General features: G+C 42.3%; 1 pseudogene; it reads right to left on the bottom strand.

Moving 5' to 3' along the window:
* Nucleotides 1-1,321: 1,321 nt before the first annotated feature.
* On the bottom strand, nt 1,322-2,623 carry LOC125117787 (syncytin-A-like; annotated as a pseudogene).
* Nucleotides 2,624-27,204: the final 24,581 nt, after the last annotated feature.

The raw sequence follows: 27,204 nt of genomic DNA, 5'->3' as shown, positions 1-27,204 counted from the left end.
GTAAAGGAAATTTACATTTATAAAGTAATTTTCATTTGTAAGGAAATCTCCCTCTCCCATACCAGGAAGAGAAGATTTTCTAGAAAGTCTTACCCGTGGAGAGGCCCTGACTTAAATCTGCATAACAAATCGTACTGAACAATCCTTGTTTACCAGGCTTTCCCAGGCCACTTTTCCACAGACTGCTTTCCTGGAAACCCTAATCTCTCTCCATTTTTATTAGTATTTAAATTCAAATTCTGGAGTTCCTGTTGTGGCTTAGTGAAAAATGAATCAGACTAGTATCCATGAGGACTTGGGTTTGATCCCCGGCCTTGCTCAGTGGGTTGGGTATCTGACATTGCCTGCAGTGAGCTGTGATGTAGGTCGCAGGCGCCAGTCAGACCTGGCGTTGCTGTGGCTGTGGTGTAGGCTGACTCCTGTGGCTCTGATTTGACCCCTAGCTTGGGAACTTCCATATGCCATAGTGCAGCCCTAAAAGCAAAAACACATAAGTAAATAAATAAATTCAAATTCTAACCATCCCTTTGAGTTACTCATTTCAGGATACTCCCCTTTATAAGTACCATGCACATCCTAATAAACTTAAGTTTATTTTTCCTTTTGTCTTTTTAGGGCTGCACCCACAGTATATGGAAGTTCCCAGGACAGGGGGTGAATAGTAGCTGCAGCTGCTGGCTTACTCCACAGCCACAGCAATGCAAGGTCCAAGCCATGTCTGTCACCTACACCACAGCTCATGGCATCCTTAACCCACTGAGGTAGGCCAGGGATCGAACCTGCATCCTCACGGATACTAGTCGGTTTCAATGCTGCTAAGCCTCAATGGGAACTCCAGTTTGTTTTTCTTTTTTTGCGCTCTCTTTGGCAGTCTAATTTACAGAGCCTCAGCTAGAGAACATAAGATGGTTATGTTGGAAATTATAATAACTCTGGCTTAGGTCATCAGTGTCGGAAAGTGAGACACGTGGACAAGGAGAAATCTCGACAAGGCTCCTTACTTCTGCAGAAGGGCGGGGGTGCTCCAAAAAGTGTGCATGCCGAACAAAGGACCCTCCCCTGTTGACCCCTAATGCAGATGATGTACCTGTCCCCTTCCCATTGGTCGGGTCAGGGCCCACATTCTTCCCAGTTGGCTAATTTGAAACAAACTGTTGCTGGGAGAAGAGGGAAAGGGGGCGGCGGGGGGGGTTGCAGGGTTGATTCAGCAGAAGCTGGAGCGGGAGCAAAATAGAGTAACCAAGATTTCCTTTGATAGAAAAGACATTATGTTACTTTCCACAATTCTCCCCTTTCATTTTTTTATCAAATATTCTTTTCTTCAAACTTTGGGCATGGTTTGGCTTTCATGCTCTATTGTATCCATTAGGAGTATATTGGCTTGGTGGGGGTGGAGTCCTAGTTGCTTTGTTAGGGCAGTCTCTATTAATCTTTGAATAAGTCCCCTGGCACAAGGAATTATACAACGTGCGACTAAGACAAGGACACTAACTACAACAATTCGAGGGGTAAAGATTGAAGCTATTAGTCCCTTCCATTTTCCAAACCAATTTTCTAAAAGACCTGTAAAGGGGTCATTAGGACCAGAATTCTCTGAAAGTTCATTTGCTAAGGTCGTTAATCCACGTAGGGCCTTAGTGACGGTGCCATCTGAGGCGGTGTTATTGGGAATGAAAGTACAGCACTGGACACCAGTCATTACGCAGACGCCACCCTTTTCTGCCAGCATCATGTCGAAAGCAAGTCTATTTTCCCATGCCATTTGACTAGTTGGCCCTTGCTGTTCCGCTCTTCCTTTAATGACATCCCTAGTGTAGTTAACAAATCTGTGTTGATTGTAATAGATATAGTTTATCCAATCAACATTTTTATGGTTGACCACCAAAAGAGAGCAGATTCAAATCCAGCAGCTATTTGATTTCTTGCCTTAAATTTGTTTTGGACACCCCAGGGAACACCTATTGAGTCAATATAGACCTGGGGGTCAAAGGCCCCCCTGGAGTGGTGTCTCGTTCCTTTCGGATTGGCTGAGTTTAAAATTGGGGCCTAAATGCCAGGGTGAAAGGGATGGCCAATTGCCCCAAAGCACAGGTGCCACTCCAGTTTTCCGGGAGACTGCCCATTAGCGGACCCCCACAATACCAGCAGACATCTGCCTGGGGCACACGGAACTGGGATTTATTGTGGAGGGTGTTGTAGGACCAGCTGTCACTGCATGTGGTCAGGTTGCCTAACAAAGTCATCTCTGCCCCCTGTCGTTCTAGACAGGAGGAGAAACTGATGTTTTTACTTGGCAGCAAAACAGTTCTCGGGGGCGGGGGGAGGGGTGATCTGCAGAACTTTTGACTTCAGGAAATAGCAGTGACAGGGTCCAGCAGGACTCATTATTCCAAGCTGTTTTGTCCTGGAAAAGGGCCATCATACATTCAAGATCCTGTGGGTCTGATGACCATCCCAGAGGATAGGGAACCACTTGGGCCTCCGCTCTCCCTATGGCACAGGCGTAACAATCACTTTTATATAATGTGCCCACAGAATATTTTACCCATCCCAACCAGGCATTTGTGTCCCCATATCCTGTTTCTATCTGAATTGTTTCTTTGATGCTGGTAACTTCAACCATTTTAACTATATTAGGATGATTTTGAGGGCGTGGATTGGGAAGAGGTGAGGGTCTAAGGGGAGGAGTGGATCTTGGAGATTGGGAAGAAAGAGTAATTGGTTGGGTTGAGGGTACTAACCTAAGAGCCATTCGTCCCACTGGGTCTGTCCCAGAAATATGAGCTCCTAAACCTTATATACAAGTTGCCACTGATGGTGGCTGGGCTAAGGTGACTGTTGTTGATAGTTAACAAGATTGGATTACATGTTAAGTGGGTACAACTAATTGGGGGCTCTCCCTTTGAGATGTGAATCTTGTCTCTTAATGCTCCTAAATTATGAGCATAGGGGGAAGTCCACCCCTTGTGTTGGGTGATCCACCAAACATCATCCCAACTTGCACATGGGTATTCGTAGTCCCATCTTCCCCCTTGTTTATATAGTTCTTGTGGGCTGAGTTCTTTTTTTTTTTTTTTATTTTCCCACTGTACAGCAAGGGGGTCAGGTTATCCTTACATGTATACATTACAATTACATTTTTCCCCCAGCCTTTCTTCTGTTGCAACATGAGTATCTAGACAAAGTTCTCAATGCTACTCAGCAGGATCTCCTTGTAAATCTATTCTAAGTTGTGTCTGATAAGCCCAAGCTCCCGATCCCTCCCACTCCCTCCCCCTCCCATCAGGCAGCCACAAGTCTCTTCTCCAAGTCCATGATTTTCTTTTCTAAGGAGATGTTCATTTGTGCTAGATATTAGATTCCAGTTATAAGTGATATCATATGGTATTTGTCTTTCTCTTTCTGGCTCATTTCACTCAGTATGAGATTCTCTAGGTCCATCCATGTTGCTGCAAATGGCATTATTTTGTTCTTTTTTATGGCTGAGTAGTATTCCATTGTGTATATATGAAATATATCTTCCTAATCCAGTCATCTGTTGATGGACATTTGGGTTATTTCCATGTCTTGGCTATTGTGAATAGTGCTGCAATGAACATGCGGGTGCACGTGTCTCTTTGAAGTAGAGTTTTGTCCGGATAGATGCCTAAGAGTGGGATTGCAGGGTCATGTGGAAGTTCTATGTATAGGTTTCTAAGGTATCTCCAAACTGTTCTCCATAGTGGCTGTACCAGTTTACATTCCCACCAACAGTGTAGGAGGGTTCCCTTTTCTCCATATCCCCTCCAGCACTTGTTATTTGTGGACTTATTAATGATGGCCATTCTGACTGGTGTGAGGTGATATCTCATGGTAGTTTTGATTTGCATTTCTCTTATAATCAACGATGTTGAGCATTTTTTCATGTGTTTGCGGGCCATCTGTATATCTTCCTTGGAGAAATGTCTATTCAGGTCTTTTGCCCATTTTTCCATTGATTGATTGGCTTTTTCTGCTGTTGGGTTGTATAAGTTGTTTATATATTCTAGAGATTAAGCCCTTGTCGGTTGCATCATTTGAAACTATTTTCTCCCATTCTGTAAGTTGTCCTTTTGTTTTCTTTTGGGTTTCCTTTGCTGTGCAAAAGCTTTTCAGTTTGATGAGGTCCCATGGGTTTATTTTTGCTCTAATTTCTATTGCTTTGGGAGACTGACCTGAGAAAATATTCATGATGTTGATGTCAGAGAGTGTTTTGCCTATGTTTTCTTCTAGGAGTTTGATGGTGTCCTGTCGTATATTTAAGTCTTTCAGCCATTTGGAGTTTACTTTTGTGCATGGTGTGAGGGTGTGTTCTAGTTTCATTGCTTTGCATGCAGCTGTCCAGGTTTCCCAGCAATGCTTGCTGAATAGACTGTCTTTTTCCCATTTTATGTTCTTGCCTCCCTTGTCAAAGATTAATTGACCATAGGTGTCAGGGTTTATTTCCAGATTCTCTATTCTGTTCCATTGGTCTATCTGTCTGTTTTGATACCAGTACCACACTGTTTTGATGACTGTGGCTTTGTAGTATTTCTTGAAGTCTGGGAGAGTTATGCCTCCTGCTTGGTTTTAGTTTCTCAGGATTGCTTTGGCGATTCTGGGTCTTTTGTGGTTCCATATAAATGTTTGGATTGTTTGTTCTAGTTCTGTGAAAAATGTCCTGGGTAATTTGATAGGGATTGCATTGAATCTGTAGATTGCTTTGGGTAGTATGGCCATTTTTACAATATTGATTTTCCCAATCCAGGAACATGGAATATCCTTCCATTTCTTTACATCTTCTTTGATTTCTTTGATTAAAGTTTTATAGTTCTCAGCATATAGGTCCTTTACCTCCTTGGTCAGGTGTATTCCGAGGTATTTGATTTTGTGAAGTGCAATTTTAAAAGGTATTATATCTTTGTATTCCTTTTGTAATATTTCATTGCTGATATACAGAAATGCAACTGACTTCTGAATGTTAATCCTATATCCTGCTACTTTGCTGAATTTATTAATCAGTTCAAGTAGTTTTGGGGTTGAGTCCTTCAGGTTTTCTATGTATAGTATCATGTCATCTGCATACAGGGACAGTTTTATCTCTTCTCTTCCTATATGGATGCCTTTTATTTCTTTTGTTTGTCTAATTGCTGTGGCTAGGACTTCCAAAACTATGTTGAAGAGCAGTGGTGAGAGTGGGCATCCCTGTCTTGTTCCAGATTGGAGTGAGAAGGCTTTCAGTTTTTCCCCATTGAGGATTATATTTGCTGTGGGTTTGTCATAAATGGCTTTGATTATATTCAGGAATGTTCCCTCTATACCCACTTTGGCGAGGGTCTTGATCATGAATGGATGTTGGACTTTGTCAAATGCTTTTTCTGCGTCTATTGAGATGATCATATGATTTTTGACTTTTTTTTTGTTAATGTGGTGTATGATGCTGATTGATTTGCGTATGTTGAACCATCCTTGTGAACCTGGGATGAACCCAACCTGGTCATGGTGTATAATTTTTTTGATATGTTGTTGGATTCGGTTGGCTAAGATTTTGTTGAGAATTTTTGCATCTATAATATCATCAATGATATTGGGCGATAGTTTTCTTTTTTGGTGGTATCTCTGTGTAGTTTTAGAATGAGGGTGATGGTGGCATCATAGAATGTCTTTGGGAGTATTCCTTCTTCAACCTTTTGAAAGAGTTTAAGGAGGATGGGCACCAATTCCTCTTTATATGTTTGATAAAATTCACCTGTGAAGCCATCTGGTCCTGGACTTTTATTTGTAGGGAGTGATTTTATGACCTCTTCAATTTCATTTCTAGTGATCGGTCTGTTCAGTTGGTCTGTTTCTACTTGATTCAGTTTTGGTGGGCTGAGTTCTGAACAAAGATATTTATCTACAGATGAAAGTTGTGTTTGCCTTTCTAGAGTTCTACAATCTAGGACCTGGCAAGCATCACATTTTATGACTATTGGGTTAGGAGTCTGGTTTAAGTTAATAACTAATTTGGGTGGATAACCTGCCCATAATCCTAGGCCCTGATAATATTTTGGAGTTAGAGGGTCCCATGATTCACCCGGATTACCAAATACTAATGATCCCCAAATAGTCACCCATGTCATGAATAACTTTGAGCCCTTTTTAAGACCAACTGGGTCTTGGTGGTCCCTGGAGAAGCCACCCATTGTTCTTTGTCTCTTATGGCCCCCTCCCCTTTTTTCACCCGGCTTGTGGTGAGTCCATCCTAGCTCAGCCATTCCAACTGCAGTTTTGGTAATCAGCAATCAGCAACACGAGGAAAGGTCCCTCCCAGGTTGGCTGGAGTTTGTCTTCTTTCCATGACTTGATTAGCACGTAGTCTCCAGGCTGGTGAATGGACCAGGAAATCAAGTGGTGGAGCCTGGGCTGGTAATCCCTTCTGTCTGTCTGGCCATTGTGTAAATACCAGCACACCCATAGACCTTTAAGACTGTGTCACATATGGCCTGAGGCCCCCACTGGCTCCCTTGGTGTAGGTGTGTCAGAATTTCTCTCATAGTAGGTTTGGATAGCATTTCCCTCCCATCTGGAGGAACCATCTTCACTGAGCGTCAGGTTGGCCCCCAGCTGTTTTAGCTGTTCCGTCTCTTTTTCTGAAAAGGAGGGAGAGATAGTTATTTTGGGAAGGGAGGGAATAAGATGGAAGATAGGAAACTCTGATTCTAATGCCACCCTCTTGACTTCCTCATCTGCTAAGGAGTTTCCTCAGGCTTCAAATGAGACCCCCTTCTGGTGACCTGCACATATACCACTGCTATCTCTTCTGGGAGTTGGAGATTATTAAGTACTTGTTTAATTCCTCATGTATTAGTCCCTGTCCTTTACTGTTAATAAGTTCCCTTTCCATCCAAGTTTTTCCAAAGGTATGGACCACTCCAAAGGCATATTTAGAGTCAGTATAGATTGTGCCCTTCTTTCCTTTTAAATATCTTAAGGCTTGGTTAAGGGCAAAGAGTTCACAAGTTTGCGCCGACCATGCATTTGGGAGTCTTCCTGACTCAGTTATCTGTTGAGTCTCTCCATCAATGACTGAGTAACCATTGTGTCTTTTTCCTTGGATGACCCGAGAAGATCCATCAATGAATAAATGTCTCCCTGAACGGAAGGGAGTTTCCCATAGATCAGGTCGAGTTTTGGTCTGATAGTCTATTAAATTTAAACAATGATGTTCAGTGGGAGTTGAGGGCTCCGTTTGAGTGAGGAAAGAAGCAGAGTTTAAAGCCTCATCAATGGTTAAAGTTAAGTCATCCCTTTCCAATGAGACTGCCTCATATTTTAAAATTCGGGAGTCAGTGAGCCATCTCCCTACCCTTTGGTTTAGGATGGCTCATACCTGGTGTGAGGTACTCACGGTTAACCTTTCTCCAAAGGTGAGTTTCCTGTTCTCTTCAGTTAAGAGGGCAGTGGCAGCTACCAACTGTAGGCACTCAGGCCATCCTCTGGCAACAGGGTCCAGGAGGTGGGAAAGAAAGGCCACTGGCTGGCGACTTCCCCCATGTTCCTTTGTGAGGACCCCTAGAGCTGGTCCCCTGTCCACACTTACAAATAAATGAAAAGGTTTTTCAAAGGAGGGTAGAGCCAGACAGGGGCACCTGTCAGCAAATGCCTCAGATCCCTGAATTGTTGTATTTCCTCTTGGCTCCATAGTAGGGGGTAAGGGCCTTCCTCCACAAGCTTAGAATATAGATTTTTAGTTTTTAATGCATAAGAGTTGATCCAAAGGCAACAATATCCAATCAGGCCTAGGAATTTTCTAAGTTCATGTTTGGTAGTGGGCAGAGGCAGGCCTATGATCCCCTCTATTCTTTCTGGGCTGGGTTTTCTCTTACCCCCACTTATTAGATGTCCTAAGTATTTTACCTCCTTTTCAATAAACTGTAACTTTTTCTTAGAGACCCTAAGGCCTTGTTCCCCAAGGAAATTGAGAAGGGAAACTGTAGCTGCTGTAAGTTTCTTTTTTTTTTTTTCTTGTCTTTTTGCTATTTCTTTGGGCCGCTCCCGCGGCATATGGAGGTTCCCAGGCTAGGGGTCTAATCGGAGATGTAGCCACCGGCCTCCGCCAGAGCCACAGCAACGCAGGATCCGAGCCGCGTCTGCAACCTACACCACAGCTCACAGCAACGCCGGATCGTTAACCCACTGAGCAAGGCCAGGGACCGAACCCGCAACCTCATGGTTCCTAGTCGGATTCGTTAACCACTACGCCACTATGGGAACTCCTTTTTTTTTTTTTCTTTTTTCTTTTTTTTTTTAATTTTTTTTTTTGTAAGTTTCTTTTGATCCATGTTTAATAGTAACAAGTCACCTACATATTGGAGTAGACAGGTCCTGTGAGGGGTGTAAAGTTTCCCAACACCTGTTCTAAAATTTTCCTGAAAAGATGTGGGGAGTCTGCAAACCCCTGGAGGAGGACTGTCCATCTATATTGTTGTCTTCTTCCAGTTACTGGGTCCTCCCATTCAAAGGCGAATAGGTCTTTACTGTCTGAGTCCAGGGGGCATGCCCAAAAGGCATCTTTTAAGTCAATTACGCTGAACCATTGGTGGTCAAATGGAATTTTACTCAGGACGGTATAGGGATTTGGGACTACCGGATGTTTAGCCTCAACAATCTGGTTAATTGCCCACAAATCCTGGACCAAGCGATAGGACCCTTACACACAGGGAGAATAGGGGTATTATAGGAAGACATGCAGGGTTCTAAGAGACCCTCTTGAAGAAGTCCCTCTATAATTGGTTTAAGTCCCATCCTTCCTTGTAGAGGGATAGGGTATTGTTTTCTCCGGACTACTTCTCCAGGGATTTTTAACTGTGTTGTAATTGGAGTCACGTTAAGTCCCCTACGATTTCCCTCAACACTTGTGGTTGAATTTGTCCCTCCACTGTTGGGATTAAAAGATTTAATTTTACTTGTAAAATTTTTTTGGTAAACTGTAAGCCCAATCTCAATTCAGTCATTAGGTCTCTTCCGCACAGGTTTGTGCCAGCCTCTGGAACAAAAAGGAAGCATATTCTGGCACATTTGTTTTGGAAATTTACTTTGGTTTCTTCTAAAGTTTTTGCAGAGAATCCCTCCCATTTTACTCCAGATACTAATATTTGTTCACATGAAGAAGAAAGCCCTTTGGGCAAGTAACAAAGCGAGGAGCGAGATGCCTCTGAATCAATAAGAAAAAAACATAGTTTCATGGTATGGCCCTACCTCTAAATTTATCAAGGGCTCTGGGTAGGGCATCTGTGGATTTTTAAGTTGGGAGCCCCTGACACCTCTAGTCCTCATTTTCCTCAAATAACATGACAGGGATTGTTTTCTCCTCCTTTTTCCACTCAGGGCACTCCCTTTTGAAATGTCCCTATTTGCCACACCTAAAGCACTTGTTTTCACCTTGCCATCTATTCCCCTTTCCCTTATGTTCTGTTTCTGGGTAGCGATGAGGCTGATATTGTGACCCTCTCTTACTTTTGTCTTTAGGACCCCTTTGATTTAATCTGTCTTATTTTTGTTGATATGCAAACATGATCTTGGTCCTTTGCTTTTGCTTTCCCTCATCCCTTCTCATGTAAACTTTTTGTGCCTCTTTTAATAGGTCCTCTAATGGTTTATCTTTCCAATTCTCTATTTTTTGTAACTTCTTAGAAATATCTGGCCAACTATTAGTTACAAATTGAAGTTTGAGCATGCCCTGTCCCAGAGGGTCGGTGGAATCTATTCCACCATATCGTCTCATCTGAATTCTGAGTCTTTCCAAAAATTCAGTTGGTCTCTCCTCTTTACCTTGCCGCATCTCAAATGCCTTAGATATATTTTGAGTTGGAGGTACGGCATCCCTCATTCCCTGAATTATTAGATTTCTCAAATCCATGTCCTTGGTGGACCACACTGTTATTGTCCCATCCGGGGTCCTCGTTGGGAAATTTTGTTTCTGCCCTAGCTTCTCCCAGTTGAGGAGGATGGGTTCGCTTCCACGAGGCCATGGCTGCCCTTCGAATCATCCCCCTTTCTTCTCCAGAGAACAGAATGCTCAAAATAGACATATTCAGACCATGTATAGACCTGTGGTCCAAGGAATTGATCTAGTTGATCTGCTACCCCATATGGGTCTTCCAGCAATGGTCGCAATTCTCTCCTAAAATTTCGGACCTCAGTGCTGGTTAAAGGGGCATTTACATATCCTATTCCTCCCCCACCTAAGGGAACCTCCTGTAGTGGGAAGAGCATTTGTGGCCCTTCTTGTCTATCCCCAGGGGTAGCAGTGGGAAAAGGAAAATTTTGAATATCCTCCTGACATTGTTTTAACTCTCTCCTAAGTCTGGAATAAGGCCCTGCCATATCCTTTGATTTTGTTGAGGCGCTGGGCTTTGATCCCGCGGGCTGCGGCAGTATGTCTATGCCTGCGGTGCCCCCCGCTCCTGTTCTGACTCCCCGAACGGTGGCAGTGAACATGTGCCCGCCTGGTGGGCTCTAGGCTCCTCCCCTTCCTGCTCTGACTCAGCTAGTGGGGGGCAGCACGCCTGAGCCTGCGCAATGGGCTCCACGCCCCTCCCCCTCTTGTGCTCCCCTGGCAGTGGCAATTGCGGCCGGAGGGGAGCTAGCACCATTTTGGGGATTGTAAGGTGGCAACAGAAAGCCAAGGGGGTCCCGTGGAGGGGAGGAAGTCCCCAACTGTTCTTGGGTTTCCTCCCCTTTTTCCTTCTTATCCCATGCTCTGAGGGGAAATAAGACCACCGGTCCCTGCCGCCAACAGAGAGCATAATCAGTTTCTTCCTGAGACCCTGGTGTCTTGTTCTGGACAATTGAATAAGCAGCTGACAGACCCAATCCTCGTCTGATCTGAACTTTGGCCAGAAGATGGATGGGGCAAGGGCAGGTGTCCCTGTCCAGATAAAGCAGCAATACTTAATCATTTTTCCCTTCTTTTTGTCCTTCATCCATGGATTGTTGCCCCAATATTTTAACATTAATCCCAGAGTGCTGTCTGAAGGAATTTGGTCCCCCCCCCCCCCCCCATTTGATCCTCCAAGTGGAAGTACAAGTCGGGAAGACTTACTTCCCATTTCCCATGGTCGTTGTTTTGATCCTCCGATTTCACCCAAGACCACCGGCCTCACCCCAGGCCTTTGAGGGTCGTGCTTTGATTTTATGATTTCACCCGAAATCGCTGGCCTCACCCGAGACCTTTGAGACTTACGGACCCCCTTCCCCGACCACCAAGGATTTTCCTACCTTGGTCCATTGATGGAAGTTGCCTGGTCATCCTGCGTTTTCCCGCGTTGTAGAGAACCCTCCACAGGTTTGAAATTCACAGAGGCAGACTTCTCAATTCAGGGCCACTGCAACAGGGCTGTGGGATGCGTCTCCCCTCCTCGAGAGTCTGCAGTCCAGTGGGCCCCAAATCCCGGAAAACCCCCAAGTCTGTTGGAAATTACAATAACTCTGGCTCAGGTTGTCAGTGTCGGAAAGTGGGACATGTGGACAAGGAGAAATCTCGACAAGGCCCTTTACTTCCGTAGAAGGGCACGGACACTCCAAAAAGTGTGCACGCCAAACAAAGGACCCTCCCCCATTTATCCCTAATGCAGGTGATTTACCTGTCCCCTTCGCATTGGTCAGGTCAGGGTGCACATTCTTCCTGGTTGGCTAATTTGAAACAAATTGTTACTGGAAAAAGAGGTAAGGAGGAAGGGGGCTGCAGGGCTGATTGAGCAGAAGCCGGAGCCTGAGCAAAATGGAGTAACCAAGATTTCCTTTGATAGAAAAGACATTATGTTACTTTCCACAGTTAGAAGAAAAATACTTTTTCCCCTCTCCTGAAACTGAGCCAGGGCCCTGTGGGGCTCCTGAGCACACAGTCGTTCTGTGTCCCCCATTTCTTATTTGGAGGGAATAAGCTTCAGCCTCCATGATCTTCCCTGAGTTCCAAATGGCAGGTTCAAACAATTGTTAGTCAGGGAAGGGAGGGGATGCAAAGACAAGGGAGAAGCAGTCAAGAAACAATAGTGCGGCCTGGGGGGGCTGGGGGTGGGTGGGCAGGGTCCTGGTTCCACTTGAAAGGATATATAGAGCAATATTTTTGAGTTTTTCTGCAGAACTAAGACTCCCAACAACTGAAAACGAGAGGAAGGCCACCAGGATGAGAGCTTGCATCTACCCTGATCCTTATCTGTGGCCCAATTTTCTTCTCCCCAACTATTAAGGGAGAGCACAGACTTTAGGGCATTAGCCTGATGTGGCCTCCTTTGCCTGACAAAATGATAAAGCTATTTTTTTTTTCTCCTTCACCAAAAATTGTCTCTTGTTTTTATTTGGCACCAATGGACAGAGGCTGGGTTTTTGCAACTCCCACCTCTCTTTTTGCTACAGCAGTGGCTTCATTTCCTCTGGTTTTCCAAACCTAGTTACTATGGTTTCAGCCTCTGCAGCCTGACCCTAGTCCATAGAAAAATTAGAAAATTATGCACCAGATGCTTATTTAAACAAAAAGGCATGACAGGTTTTATTCAAACTACTGCAATAGGAGAGAGAGAGAGACCTTGATAAGAGAACTGAGCTCAACTCTGAAGACAGCAAAGACAGCTGGGGATTTATAGCCAAAAAGCAGAGTGAACGGGTCAGTGAATGGAAAATTACTAAGAGAAACATGATTAGACATCAAGGGTAGGGGGAATTCTTGCTCAACTGATTTAATAGGCTATTTGCTAAAGGCACAACAGAGTTGTCATATCAAGAATGAGGAATTTGATCAGCTATGAAGGGTTGGGGAGTCTCTCTAAACTGACTTAACAGGATTCTTGTTAAAACTGTGCTCAGAGATATAGTGATGCTTGGCACTCCAAGACCAAAGTGGAGTACTAGTGTTGGGCTGTACCCCACAGGCCTACAATGCCCTGTGCTTGCCCAGCTTCAAAACAGAAGAAAGAGCCTGGAGTCAGCAACAGAAATGTCATGGTTTAATGGATAGGGGACCCTACACATCTGAAGCAAGGTCCCAGAGTGAGACGCCACCATGTGTGGTGGACAGTGGGCAGGACATTGTGGCAGTCTTTGCCAAGAGGGGTGGGGAAGGAAGGGGGAGAGAGGAGATTGCCAGTTATGGGGGGGAATTACGTCCGATTGGCTTATTAGTTACCAGGGAAACCAGTAGAGGCAATCACCCTCCCTGCGCCTTTGATAAGCTATCACTAGCTGAGGCTTGGGGCAAGTACATAGGAAGGTCAGCCCTGTGCATAGGATGTGAGGGAAACAGGCACTGGTAGAGCAGGGGATGTACAGAGAGCAAGAGAACAGCCATCTTGAGTGGCCTGACCATACAACTAGTCAAAAAGAGTTCAAAAGAGTTTGTAACTGGATTCAAATTATTTTGCCTTTTTTCCTCCAGCCATGGAATGCATGGTTGCTTCATGCTCTTGCTAGTCTCTGAGTTGTCTCACCAGCCTTTGTTTCTCAACTCTTCTATCACATTTGTTATCAATTTCCTGCATCAAATTCCTTTTGTTATTGCTATTATTGTTGTTAATAAAATTTAACATATATACACAAAAGTACAAAGTCCTAAGTTTGATGAATTGTCACAAAGTGAAAACACATCCATCACCCAGATCGACTCACAAACATGAGCAACATCTCAGCAAACCCTTTCTTGTCCTTTTACAGTCACACCTCTGTGAAGATTGTCCTTTTAAGGCCATAAATTAGTTTTGCCTATTTTTTATTTCATATAAATTGCAGTACATTAGGTACTTTTTAATGTCTGACCTCCTCTCCCAACAATATACCTGTAAGATTTATCATTGTATCTATTCATAGTTTGTTCGATCCAGTTGCTGTAGAGTTTAGAATTTTATGAATGTATCAACCATCCATTCTCTGGGGCATGAATACTTGAGTAGCTTCCAGATTTGGGCTCGAATAGTTCTGCTATAAACATTCGTGTACATTTCATTTGGTGAAAGTTTCTCTTGAGTATATATATTTAGGAGTGCAGCTGCTGAAATCACAGATATGTTTATGTGCAGTTTTGTATATTCTGCCAGTGTTAACAGTGGCTTTACTCATTTACGTTTCCATCAGCAGAGATGAGAGTTCCAATTGTTCCACATCCTAACCAATACTTGGTTTTACCTCCTTTTTTCAATTTAACCATTCTTGTGTGTCTGCAGTAGCATTGCATGATTTAAATTTGCATTTGCCTCATAACTAATGAAGTTGTCCACCTCCTTATCACATTTCTTCAGTTTTAAGGACATATTGTTCCTTTTTTCTGCTTAATTCATTACGTAAAGGAGGAGTAGTAAATTTACTGTTGTTAGTTTTTTCTCTTCTATCCCATCTCTACTTCTGATATTAGTCAATTTTATCTTTCCTAGCGTATCTGCTATTTTAATGCTTATAATTTTATTGTTTGATTTGTCAGTCTTAAATTGTATGCATTGACTCCCAGTGAACATAGATAAGCTAAGCACTAAGCTTACTCTACCTCAGAATTTCTATCCCCTCTTCCCCTCCCAATTTTTGGTAGTTATATTATTTTTAGAATACGTACTGTTTACATTCTTATATATAGCTAATTTAGTGCTCATATTTCTTTCAGTTTCAGTTCTAGAGTCGAATATATTCAGTGTTCCTTGCCAGCCCATTTGAAAAAGTTTTCTTTCTTTTTTTTTTTGTCTTTTTGTCTTTTTGCCATTTCTTGGGCTGTTCCTGTGGCATATGGAGGTTCCCAGGCTAGGGGTCTAATTGGAACTGTAGCTACAGGCCTACGCCAGAGCCACAGCAACTCAGGATCTGAGCCGCATCTGCGACCTACATACACCACAGCTCACGGCAACACCGGATCCTTAACCCACTGAGCAAGGGCAGGGGTCGAACCCGCAACCTCATGGTTCCTAGTCGGATTCATTAACCACTGAGCCACGATGGGAACTCCAGTTTTCTTAATCATATTTGTATGGTTAGAATTCATACCCTGGAAATTTCCTTAAGAAAGTTTGATAGCATAACATTTCTGAAATTATTTCATGTTAAACCATCTTCTGCTTTTATGTTTGAAAAACAACATAATTGGATTTCAAATCTTTGCTTTATGTACTTTCTTTCCATGTTATCTTGACTATGCCAACCTAATAACTTGTTGTGTTGAATATTGACAATCTGAGTCCACTCTTCCACTGAAACCTCAGAGACACACTGCTTCCCACAAATTTGGTGGCTATGTGACTTTTTTTTTTTTTCTTCTTTTCCCACTCTCTCCTCCTCTGCTCTCAAATCAACCTGGTTCCATGGAGGCTTCTACCACTAGTCCTCCTTCTCCCAGTTCCTTCATTCATTGCTGTAAATGAAGGATGCAGTACCTGTTCTTCAGAGTGGGCCTCTCACCATCAGGATGGTGTTATTGCTAGAACATTCTGCCACCACTGAACTATTTTGAAATTTATTCTGCTTCTTTATTTCACTTTCTTGAGGCTTCTGCCAAACTCAGTTTATTTTAAAGGCTTTACACATATTTTGGAGTATCCAGATTATCTACCTATCTCTATATAGATAGATAGATGTATAATCTCATAATATCGCCGAAAGTGGAATTTACAGGGTTTGTTGTATTCTCCTATTGCTTTTGTTATTATTTTCACAAGGAAAAGGGCAACATGTGACTTGCCATGTTTATACTGAAAGCCCAGAAACAGAGATTTTTAAGGAAACTGAAGGTCAGATTTCAAAATAAAGGAGTGCGAAGAAGAAAATTTTAAGTTTCATCTTTCCAACAACATGTTAAGCAACCTGACAGTGTGTTCTATGAAAAGATGAGATTACTATCTCCAGTAAAGTAAATATGAGTTTTCTGATGCCCTTGAAGGAAGCTGTTGTGAAAAGATTGTTCCAGGGGTCACTTTTATTTTCAAAATCAGTATTTATTTTATGAAAGTTGCAAATTCAAACACTGAGTTCTTTCTTAGACTTAAATTTGTAACTTATGCTATTTATAAATCCATAAATTTCAATAATTACTTTAAGATTTATAAAGGCCTTAATGTTATAAACATTTTAACTGCTTTTATTCGTTCAGTAATGCTACTTTTTAAAAGTATTGCCATTATTTGATAAAAACAAGATTTCCCAAGTACCTCTATAATTTATAAATCTAATATTGTGAATTTTTTACATATTTGGAATGTGCGAATCTTAAGTCATATCAAATATACTAAGAAATTATTCAAACACATTTTAAATTGTAATCCCAAAGCTGATATGTCAAATTACTCACTATAATGCCAAATAAGTTACTAAAACACCGCATGTGCATATGTAATTTTCAAACTTAAAACAAAAATATTTATTGTATTTGTATGATTTACCTCATTCTCTCTACATTTAATTCTCTGTATCTAATTCATGGGCAGGACAGTACATACCAAGGAGATAGATTTGGTGTTATGATCATCACTGGTTGGGATTGTATATCAACCAAACATTTAATTAGAACATGAGATGCAGAGCTGCAAATACCTGGGGGAAATTTTCCCTCATTCTGGACTGCCATTTTGAGTCTTTTTCTATAGCTTCTAAGTCAATAGGGATTCATCAATGTATATCATTTGGATGGATAATTTTACAGCCCTCGCTCCCAGCCTCCCTCACTCACATTACCTAATTAGAGGGTTATATTTACCTATAGCCTCTCCCAAGTTTACTAATTTATACTTGAATTCGATTCACCTGGTCTAATATTTTATTCTACTCTGAATGGTTTCCATGTCCATCCCATCTGGTAAGACAACATTTTTAGATACATAAGACATTGGAATGAATGATGCAAATTTCTCATGTCTGTGCCTGACTTTGTTTCACAAACCTAATGGTTCCACAAGTTCTAATGACATGAATTAAAAGTAGCTATAAGCCCATGCGTGGTAGTCCATTAGAATTGTATAAGGGAGAGAAAAATACTTGAAGTTATAGGCAAGCTTAGTTTTTATTTATCATTATTAACTTGAAAATAATCAAGTTAAAAAAACCTATAGTATAAACATTTGTGATTTGTGCTATGATTCCTTAGAGGTCCTTCTGAGAAATTTCAAGAGGGGAGACAAGTTATTATTGCCCATTTTTGAGGCCAATAATATGATATGAGAACAGATAGGTAGGATTTTTATTCCCAGGATAGGTTGGAAAATGTGCCTCATAGTAGAAGTGTAAGAGAGCTGCCATCGTTCAGAAAGAAAATGAAGAGCTTCCAAATATGGCCATAAAAGTAGATCCTCGAAGTGGTTTTGCTGCAGTTAGGACATGAGCTTCTACTCTGTTTCCAAGATTAACTCTCTCCTTGGCAATCTCTCATTAGCTAGAGCTGCCAACATAATGCAGCTGTGGCTCTAACACTCTGATCCATTGGCACACATGGTAGCCCTTCATTGTTACTAAGAGGAAAAAGAACATTTTACACAAAACTAAAGCCCAAAGTATAACCAAATGGAATTTTAAATGGAGGCACATATACCTAGATTATACTTAGTTGCTATGATTTGCAGGACCCCACCCCATCTCCAGCCCCTGGACTGACTTCCTTGGGTAATTGCACAGGAAATCCTACCCAGGCAGGAGAGGAAAAGACTGCCCACAATGCATTCTATCTTATAATCTGCTTTAGGATAATTATCAGCTTAATAAATCAATAACCCCAATACTTAATCCAGAAATACTTATCTGTAGTATATGAGGATGAGAGTGGATGTTTGAAAATCTCCCACCTCCAAAAACCAGGCTTATAGAGAGGGGGGAAAAAAGGGAGGAGGAATTCTCCTCCAGAAGTAATTGGAGTTCCCATTGTGGCTCTGCCTGTTAAGAACCTGACATAGTGTCTATAAGGATGCACATGCCTTCCTTGGCCTTGCTCAGTGGGTTAAGGATCTGGCCTTGCCTCAAGCTGTGGCGTGGGTCACAGATGTGTCTCGAATCCGGTGTTGCCATGGCTGTGGCATAGGCCTCAATTGAAGCTCCAATTCAATCCCTAGCCCAGGAACTTCCATATACCACAGGTACGGCTGTGAAAGTGAAAAAGAAAAAAAAAAAAGAAAAGGAAAAGTAATTGAAACTGAGACATATTTCCTGGAGGGAAAAAAAAAAAAAGCTTTAGGACCAACAAGATCTCTCTCAATGTTTATACTTATTATTATAGTGGAAAGAGTACAGGCTTGTAAGAAGATAAATTAAGCCTAGAATACACTTTAAATCCTATCAGTTATATCTTTCAATAAAGGAATTAAGCCACTTAAGCCTCAGTTTTCTCACTGATGAAATAAGACACACATCTCCTTAGGGTGGTTGTGAAAAGTCAATGAGTCTGGCTTGCAGTGGGTATTCAGCATGTGTTGGTCAACTTTATGTGTCAACTGGAACAGCATTTGGGGATGAGATTAACATTTAAATCAGCAAATTTTGAGTAAGCAGCTTACCCTCCATAATGTGGATGGGGCTCATCCAATCAGTTGAAAGCCTTCCCAAGGAGAAGGAAATTCTTCTGTAGATTGTCTCCATACTGGAACTGCACCATCCACTCTTCTGGGTGATCTGGAACTTCCCATTGTGGAGCAGAGGAAATGGATTCAGCTAGTATCCATGAGGATGTGAGTTTGATCCCTTGCCCTGCTCAGTGGGTTGGGGATCTGGCGTTGCCGTGAGCTGTGGTGTAGGTCACAGGCGCGGCTTGGATCTGGCGTGGCTGTGACTGTGGTGTAGGCTGGCAGCTGTAGCTCTGATTTGACCCCTAGCCTGGGAAATTCCATATGCCATCAGGTGCAGCTGTAAAAAAAGGCAAAAAACAAACAGTAACAAAAAACTCTTCTGGGTGATCAGCCTCCTAGTCCACATTGTAGATTTGGACTTGTCAGCCTCCATAATCAAATGAGTTAATTCCTTACAGTAAATCTCTTTATACACACACACACACACACATATATATCCTATTGATTCTATTTCTCTAGAGAACCCTGACTAATATATAACAGCTATTAGTTTTCTCTTTTTCTTCAAAAAAAAAAATTCTTTTGTGGTACGCAACTTTCTATGGAGATTTTAAAAGATTAAGTTATGTGACAGTGACAGAGCAAACAGGCATGTCAGGTGGTAACTAATACCTCAGAATTAACCACAATTACTCAAGCACCGCAAACTATCCCAGCTCTCTGAGCAAGAGAAAGACCACACACACGATCTCCCAGATGCATAGGTTGGCAGAGAGCAGAGCGAAGGGGACCCCCACCTCTGCAGACTCTTCACTGCCTCCTTCCTCTTCGCATAGTCATATGCCTGGACCCTGAGCTCTGCCCTGGGGATGAGTCAGATCTTAATGATGCCCGTAGACCAGGCTGCCCCAGCTGTGACAGACGACCTGAAGATTGTTCCATAGCTGATTTTGTAGCATAGACTATAGCTCATGTCTAGATAAATCTGGCTTTCATGCTTCAGTAATTCAGCCAATGAACAGCCTTGGCACATGTACAATATTGCTTCATATAAATACTTTCCTGACAACTCCTTGTTAAGTAACAGGCAGTGGAACATGAGCAGTTTCCTTCCACAGCCTCTATAAATAACCTCTTTGTAATCTCCATTGTTACCTTCTGGGCTATACTGACAATTCTCAGGGAGACAGAGATAAAAAGACGTCATCCTTGCCCTCAAGAAGCTCCTTTTTAGTCAGACAGATGAGAACAGACCTGAACAGCTAATACCAGACGAGGCGGTATGTGCTATAATTCTCTTACTGAACCACACTTGGGTCTGCTCATCTGCCAATCTACTGGCACCGGGTTGTGGTGAAGGGAAATGCAGCATTTATTGTAAGGTGCCAGACGCCTCAAAAAGCCTGAACTCCTGAGTGGGTTTCAGGGAGCCTTATTTATTTATTTATTTATTTATTTAGTCTTTTTAGGGCTATATCTGCGGCATACGGAAGTTGCCAGGCTAGGTATCGAATTGGAGCTACAGCTGCAGGCCCACACCACAGCCACAGCCACTCCAGATCCAAGCTGTATCTGTGACCTATACCACAACTCATGGCAACACCTAATCCTTAACCCACTGAGCGAAGCCAGGGATCAAACCCACATCCTCATGGATACTAGTCAGGTTCAGTATCACTGAGCCATAATGGGAACTCCTAGGACTTGAAATGTCAGAGTTTTGACAGGAGAGGAGAGAAGAAAGTGTCTCAGAAAATAGTATTACATGAGCAAATGCACACACTCCATAGGACAGCAAATATATTCAAACTCCTAAACTAATAAACTTTAAATTCTGCTTTACTGGAGTTCTCCTTGTGGCTCAGCAGGTTAAGAACCTGACTGCAACCCATGAGGATGCCACTTCAGTCCCTGGCCTCATTCAATGGGTTAAGGATCTGTCATTGCAGTGAGCTTTGGTTTAGGTTGCAGATGCCACTTGGATCCCATGTTGCCATGGCTGTGACATAGGCCAGCAGCTGCAGCTCTGATTCGACCCCTAACCTGGGAACTTCCATTTGCTGCAGGTGCTGCCATTAACAAATAACAAAAACAAAAATTCTGATTTACTTATAAACACTAAACCAGCAAACTGACTTATCTATACCATTCATGTTTATCATTTCCCTCTTGTTGGTTATAGAGATAATAAAAGATTAACTTTGAGAAAATTAAGCATCTCTAGATTTATTAAGGGGGCAATAATAGATCTAAATTTGGTGACCAACTTTTCATGCTCAGGCCAGATTTTGAATCAAATGTCTCCTGCATATCTTATAGAGTCATGTACCAAATGAGCTTAAAGGCTGAGAAAACGGAGTCAGCCCTGGAGTTCCCATTGTGGTGCAGCAGAAACAATCTGACTAGGAACCATGAGATTGTGGGTTCGATCTCTGGCCTCACTCAGTAGGTTAAGGATCTGGCATTGCCGTGAGCTGTTGTGGGGGTGACAGATGCGGCTCAGATCTGGCATTGCTGTGGCTGTGGCAGGCAGCTGTATCTCTGATTAGACCCCTAGCCTGGGAACCTCCATACACTGTGGGTGTGGCCCTAAAAAGACAAAGGACAAAAAAAAAAAAAAAAACATGAGGATGGACAGAAGATGGATCAGTTGCCTAAAGAGCAGGAGGGTTAGACATATTCAATATCCCTGGTGCCCTTCCCCAAATTGTGAGAACTTATTCCTCCATGAAATTCAGAATTTTCAAAAGCAGTGCTTCAGATCTTGGATGGAGGTAAATCTGAAAAAGAAGACTGGGATAGGAAAGGCCTTAAAATCTTGACTTTCTCCTGCAAATAAGAATCATCAAAGACTTAAACAGGAAAGTGGTCCGATTTGTGTTCTATTAGAAATACCAATAGACTTCCCTTGGGGCATACCAGGTTAAGAATCTGGATTGTCACTGGAGCAACTTAGGTTGCTGCTGTGGCACAGGTTTGATCCCTGGCCTGAGAACTTCCACATGCCTCAGGTGTGGCCAAAAAAGAGAAAAAAATATCCATGGCAGCGGAGCAGAAGATGAAGCAGAGTAGATGATAACCATGAGCAGGAATATAATTATCTGCCTTTTCTCTTGGAGACTTTTGCAACTTTATTTTTTATTTTTTAATACATTTCCCTTGTGATAAATTCTACTCTTTTCCTCCCATTTTTTATTTGTTTGTTTTGGGGCTGTACCTGTGGCATATGGAAGTTCCCAGGCCAGGGATCAAATCCAAACCCCAGCTATGACCTGTGCCACAGCTGCAGCAATGCCAGATCCCTAACCCACTCACCAGGCTTGAGATCTTCCCTCTCCTTTGTCCTTCCCTTAGACTGAAAGTGTTCTCGGTGCATGTGTCAGGACAGGAAAGCCACAACATGTACCCGATCAGGGCCCAGTGGTCCCACTGGTATCCCATCTCAAAGCATCACCAGGGATCAGCTGCAGCTGCTCAGCCTGAGGTCTGTATATGTCCTTCCTCATTCTGTTTTGAAAGATATAAAGGTTTAATGCAAGGAACATAAAAACAGGAATAAGAATTGGGTTCTAGAACTGGCTCTGCTACCATTATCATAGAACACAATCCAGTTTACCTGATTAAGGTGAGTGTCATCTGTTGAAAACCTGCTACAATACACTTTTATTCTGGCACAAGTATTCAAATATTAGCAGATTGATTTTACTTGTGCTGTACAATTTCATTCAACAGAAAGTTCCTGCTGCTAAAATGAAAGAGTAAAACGAAATGTAAGAATGTTACAAAATAAACTTGTTAATCTTTTTTTTTTTCCCCTTATGGTCTCACCCGCAGCATATGGAAGTTCCCAGGCTAAGGGTCAAATCGGAGCTGCAACTGCTGGCCTACACCATAGCCGCAGCAACACCAGATCTGAGCTGCGTCTGCAACCACCATCACAGCTTGTGGCAACAAAGGATTCTTAACCTGAGCAAGGCCAGGGATCGAACCCACATCTTCATGGTTAGTAGTCGGGCTCTTAACCTGCTGAGCCTCAATGGGAACTCCAAACTTGTTAATCATTTTATCAGTGAGATGAAGTATAGTACAGCAAGAATCTGCATCAATGAATTGCTATCATCTGTAGATATGTAATAAATGGTTCCCAATCTATCAGGTACTATGCTAGATGCTTTATATGTTAAATACTCATTAACCCTCAAAACAAATAAGTGATAGATGTATGATTAACAGTACTTTATGGCTGATGAAACAAATTCATGGAACTTACATCACTTGCATGTATTGCCATAGCTAGAGTGGTAGAAGTGGTATTTGTAGAAACATCTCTCTGTCTCTCAGAGCACTTGCTCTTTTTCACTGTTACAGACAGCTTTTTGGTCTCATCCTAAATATATCATTTAGAGACCAAATTTCGTAACTTATTGAGAAGAATTAGCAAAATATTCTGAGGTATTTCATCAATTAATGAGGCCAATAATTTGGAAGGGAATGGATAATTTCTCATCTTAAAAATGACATAAGAAATGAAAGTAGGGAGTTCCCGTCGTGGCGCAGTGGTTAACGAATCTGACTAGGAACCATGAGGTTGCGGGTTTGGTCCCTGCCCTTGCTCAGTGGGTTAAGGATCCGGCGTTGCCGTGAGCTGTGGTGTAGGTTGCAGACGCGGCTCATATCCCGCGTTGCTGTGGCTCTGGCGTAGGCCTGTGGCTACAGCTCCGATTCAACCCCTAGCCTGGGAACCTCCATATGCCGCGGGAGCGGCCCAAGAAATAGCAACAACAACAACAACAAGACAAAAAGACAAAAAAAAAAAGAAATTTAAGTATAAGATATTAAATAAGTATTTTAAGTTTTTCTTTAATGACTTTTACTTTTTCCATTACAGTTGATGTACAGTGTTCTGTCAGTTTCTACTGAACAACAAAGTGACCCAGTCATTCATATATACGTACATTCTTTTTCTCACATTATCCCCTAATCATGTTCCATCACAAATTATTGGATATAGTTCCCTGTGATATACAGCAGGATCTCATTGCTTATCCATTCCAAAGGCAATAGTTTGCATCCATTTACCCCAGACTCCCAGTCCTTCCCACTCTCTCCCCCTCCAAGTCCATGATTTTTCTTTTCTGTGGAAAGGTTCATTTGCGCCGTATATTAGATTCCAGATATAAGTGATATCATATGGTATTTGTTTTTCTGACATCCTTCACTCTCTCATCCTTCAGTATGAGAGTCTCTAGTTCCATCCATGTTGCTGCAAATGGCATGATTTTGTTCTTTTATGGCTGAGTAGTATTCCACTAGTCTGTCCTCCACCTCACTTACTCTTTCTTCTGCCTCTTGTATTCTGCTGTTGGTTGCTTCTAATAAATTTTTTATTTCCATTATTGTACTTTGCATCTCTGCTTGCTTAATCCTTAACTCTTGAATTTCTTTGCTCAATATCTCTTGTAATTTGTCAATCTTTGCTTCTAGTTATTTTCCAAGATCTTGAATCATCTTCGCTATCATAAGTCTAAAGTCTTTTTAATGGAGGCTGATAATCTCCATATCACTTATCTGTTTTTCTGGGGTTTTTTCCTTGCTCCCTTATCTTTCTTGCTCCCTTATCTGAGTTACAGTTCTCTGCCTTTTCATTTTTATAGGTTTTTGGTGTGGTCTCCTTTTTGCAGACAATAGAGTTGTAACCTCGCTTACTTCTGAACTGATGTCCACCTCCCTTGTGGTTGGTATGGGGGCTTGCTGTAGGTTTCCTGATTGGAGAGACTGGTGCCTGCCCACTGGTAGGTGGGGCTGATTCCTTTCCCTCTGATGGGTGGGGCTTTGTCTCTGGGTGAGATTAGAGGCAGGCTGTTGCCTGGGGGGTTCTTTAGGCAGCCTGTTTGCTGATGAGTGGGGCTGTCTGTGATCCCACCTGAATTATTGTTTGGCCTGGGGCTTCTCAGTGCTGATGGGTGGGGCCAGATTTTTCCAAAATGGCTATCTCTAGAGGAACATACACTGATGAATATTCTCAAGATCTTTGCCTTCAATGTCTTTCCCCCACAACAAGCCACAGTCACCCCCTTTTCCCCAGGAGATCCTCCAAGAACTGTGGTCAGGTCCAACCCAGATTCCTATGGAGTCTCTGCTTTGCCCTGGGACCCAGTGCGAATGAAAGCCTTTGTGTGCCTTTCAAGAATGGGGTCTCCATTTCCCCCAGTCCCATGGAGCTCCTGCACACAAGGCCCACAGGCCTTCAATGCCATATGCCCTGGGGGCTCCTTCTTCTAATGCCAGATCTGCACGTGTGGGGACCTGACGTGGGGCTCAGAACTCTCTCTTCCATGGGTGAGTCTCTGTGATTCAGTTACTTTCCAGTCTGAGGTCTGCCCATCCAGTGGGTGTGGAGTTGCTTATATCACATAGTCCCCCTTCCTACCATCCTGATGTGGCTTTTCCTCTTTGTCTTCTGGAGCAGGATATCTTTTTTGATAGTTTTCAGTCTAACTGGTTGCAGGTTGTTCAGCAGTTGGTTTTAATTTTGTTGTCTTTATGAGAGAAGATGAGCTCCAGCCCTTCTACTCCACCATCTTAATCCCCAGTATGGCCATTTTTACAATATTAATTCTTGCAACCCAGGAGCATGGAATATCTTTCCATTTCTTTGAATTCTCTTTAATTTCCTTGATTAGTGTCTTATAGTTCTCAGCCTATAAGTCTTTCCCCTCCTTTATTAGATTTCTTCCTAGGTATTTAATTTTTTGGGGTGTGATTTTAAAAGTATTGTATTTTTATATTCCTTTTCTAATATTTAATTGTTAATATATAAAATGCCATTGATTTCTGAATGTTAATCTTGTATCCTGCTACGTTGCTGAATTTGTTAATCAGTTTGAGCAGTTTTTGTATGGAATCCATTGGGTTTTCTATATATAGTATCATGTCATCTTCATACAGTGACACTTTTACCACTTCTCTTCCCATTTGGATACCTTTTATTTGTTTTGTATGTCTGATTGCTGTGGTTAGGACTTCCAATACTATGTTGAACAAAAGAGTGATGAGAATGGGCATCCTAGTCTTGTTCCAGATTTTTTTTTTTTTGCTTTTTTTTAGGGCCACACCCACGGCACATGGAGGTTCCCAGGCTAGGGATCGAATCAGAGCTACAGTTGCCAGCCTATGCCACAACCACAGCAACTCGGAATCCGAACTGCATCTTCAACCTACACCGCAGCTCATAGCAACGCCGGATCCTTAACCCACTGAGCAAGGCCAGGGATGGAACCTGCAACCTCATGTTCTTAGTCGGATTCCTTTCCACTGCGCCATGATGGGAACTCCCTTCTAGATTTTAATGGTGCAGATAATCTCTGTGGCTGTCATCCTGCTACGTTCTGCTTTGCCCTCTTCAGTCCAGCTGCTGTGCTTTGTCGGAACTTTGAGGTCCCTCCGTTTCAGCTGATCTCCTCATCAGTTAGGTGGCCTCCCAGGATGTGGGTTCCTTTTCTCTTTCACAGCTCCCTCTCAGAATGCTAATCCCCAATCCCTTTTCTCTCTTTTTTTTTTTCTTTTGTTCTACCCCGTTATGTGGAGGGTTTCTTGCCCTTTTTGAAAGTTTAAGTTCTTCTGCCAGCGTTCAGTAGGTGTTCTGTGTGAATTGTTCTACATATAGATGTGTTTTTGTTTTATGTGTTTGTGGGAGAAGGTGAGTGCGACGCCCTACTCCTCCACCATCTTGATCCTTCCCCCTAAACAAGTAGTTTAAAATGTAAAGAGTTGAACTTCTCTGAAATGTTGTTATAATTAATTTTATTATGAAAAAATGTACATGTGTTAAAGTGAATGAAACAACTGGATTTTAGGAAATAAACATTTTAAATAGGAACCACAAATTGATGGGTTGTGGGTCTATGAGGAAACCACTGAGGCAAAGCTGTGCATTTTTTTTCTCTCCATGAACATAGCACAAAAATATACCTGAAAGGAGGTGATGACTCATAGAACCACTTTCCAGAATTATGAAAGAGAAGCGCTCCTGTGAGGTTATCTGCCTTGGGAATGGTAATTCACATGCATCCCATTTAAAAGAAACATCAGTGTAAATAAAGTAGGCAGCATTTTAATAGTCCCACTGAACATCTGAAGCTACCTCACTCCAGAGCAACCGTCTTCAGAGGAGGATATATACAGCTGAGGATACAGGAAGCTTCTCCTAAGCATCTCCAAATCTTCAGTTTCTATAGGTACTGCTTCCTGAACTGATACATGCTGAGAAAGCACCCATAGGCCAATTGATTCTACTTTCCCTTTTACCATCTTCCTTCTCCAGTTTTACAAAGGAAAAGCATAGCCGAAACTTAGTGTCAAAGTCTATGGGACACCTAACAAGGCACAATTTGTAATACTGGTATTGGTAAAGCCTCCTTAAGTAAAAGCATGATGAACCCATAGTAGAGCCTCATGTCTTTTCTGGTCTTATCTATCATGTAAGGAAGAGAAATGGTGTTAGAAATGGGATAGATTGGAGATCCCATTGTGACTCAGCAGAAATGAACCCAACTAGTATCCATGATAGTTCAATCCCGAGCCTCACAGCGGGTTAAGGATCTGGCATTGCCATGAGCTGTGGTGTAGGTCATAGATGAGGCTCAGATCCTCTGTTGCTGTGGCTGTGTAGGCCAGCAGCTGTAGCTCCAATTCAGCCCCTAGCCTGGGAACT

This window comes from Phacochoerus africanus, chromosome 16 (genome assembly GCF_016906955.1).
Source record: "Phacochoerus africanus isolate WHEZ1 chromosome 16, ROS_Pafr_v1, whole genome shotgun sequence".
Lineage (NCBI taxonomy): Eukaryota > Metazoa > Chordata > Mammalia > Artiodactyla > Suidae > Phacochoerus > Phacochoerus africanus.
The sequence above is the reverse complement of the archived record's forward strand: the minus strand, read 5'-3'. Positions and strand labels throughout refer to the sequence as shown.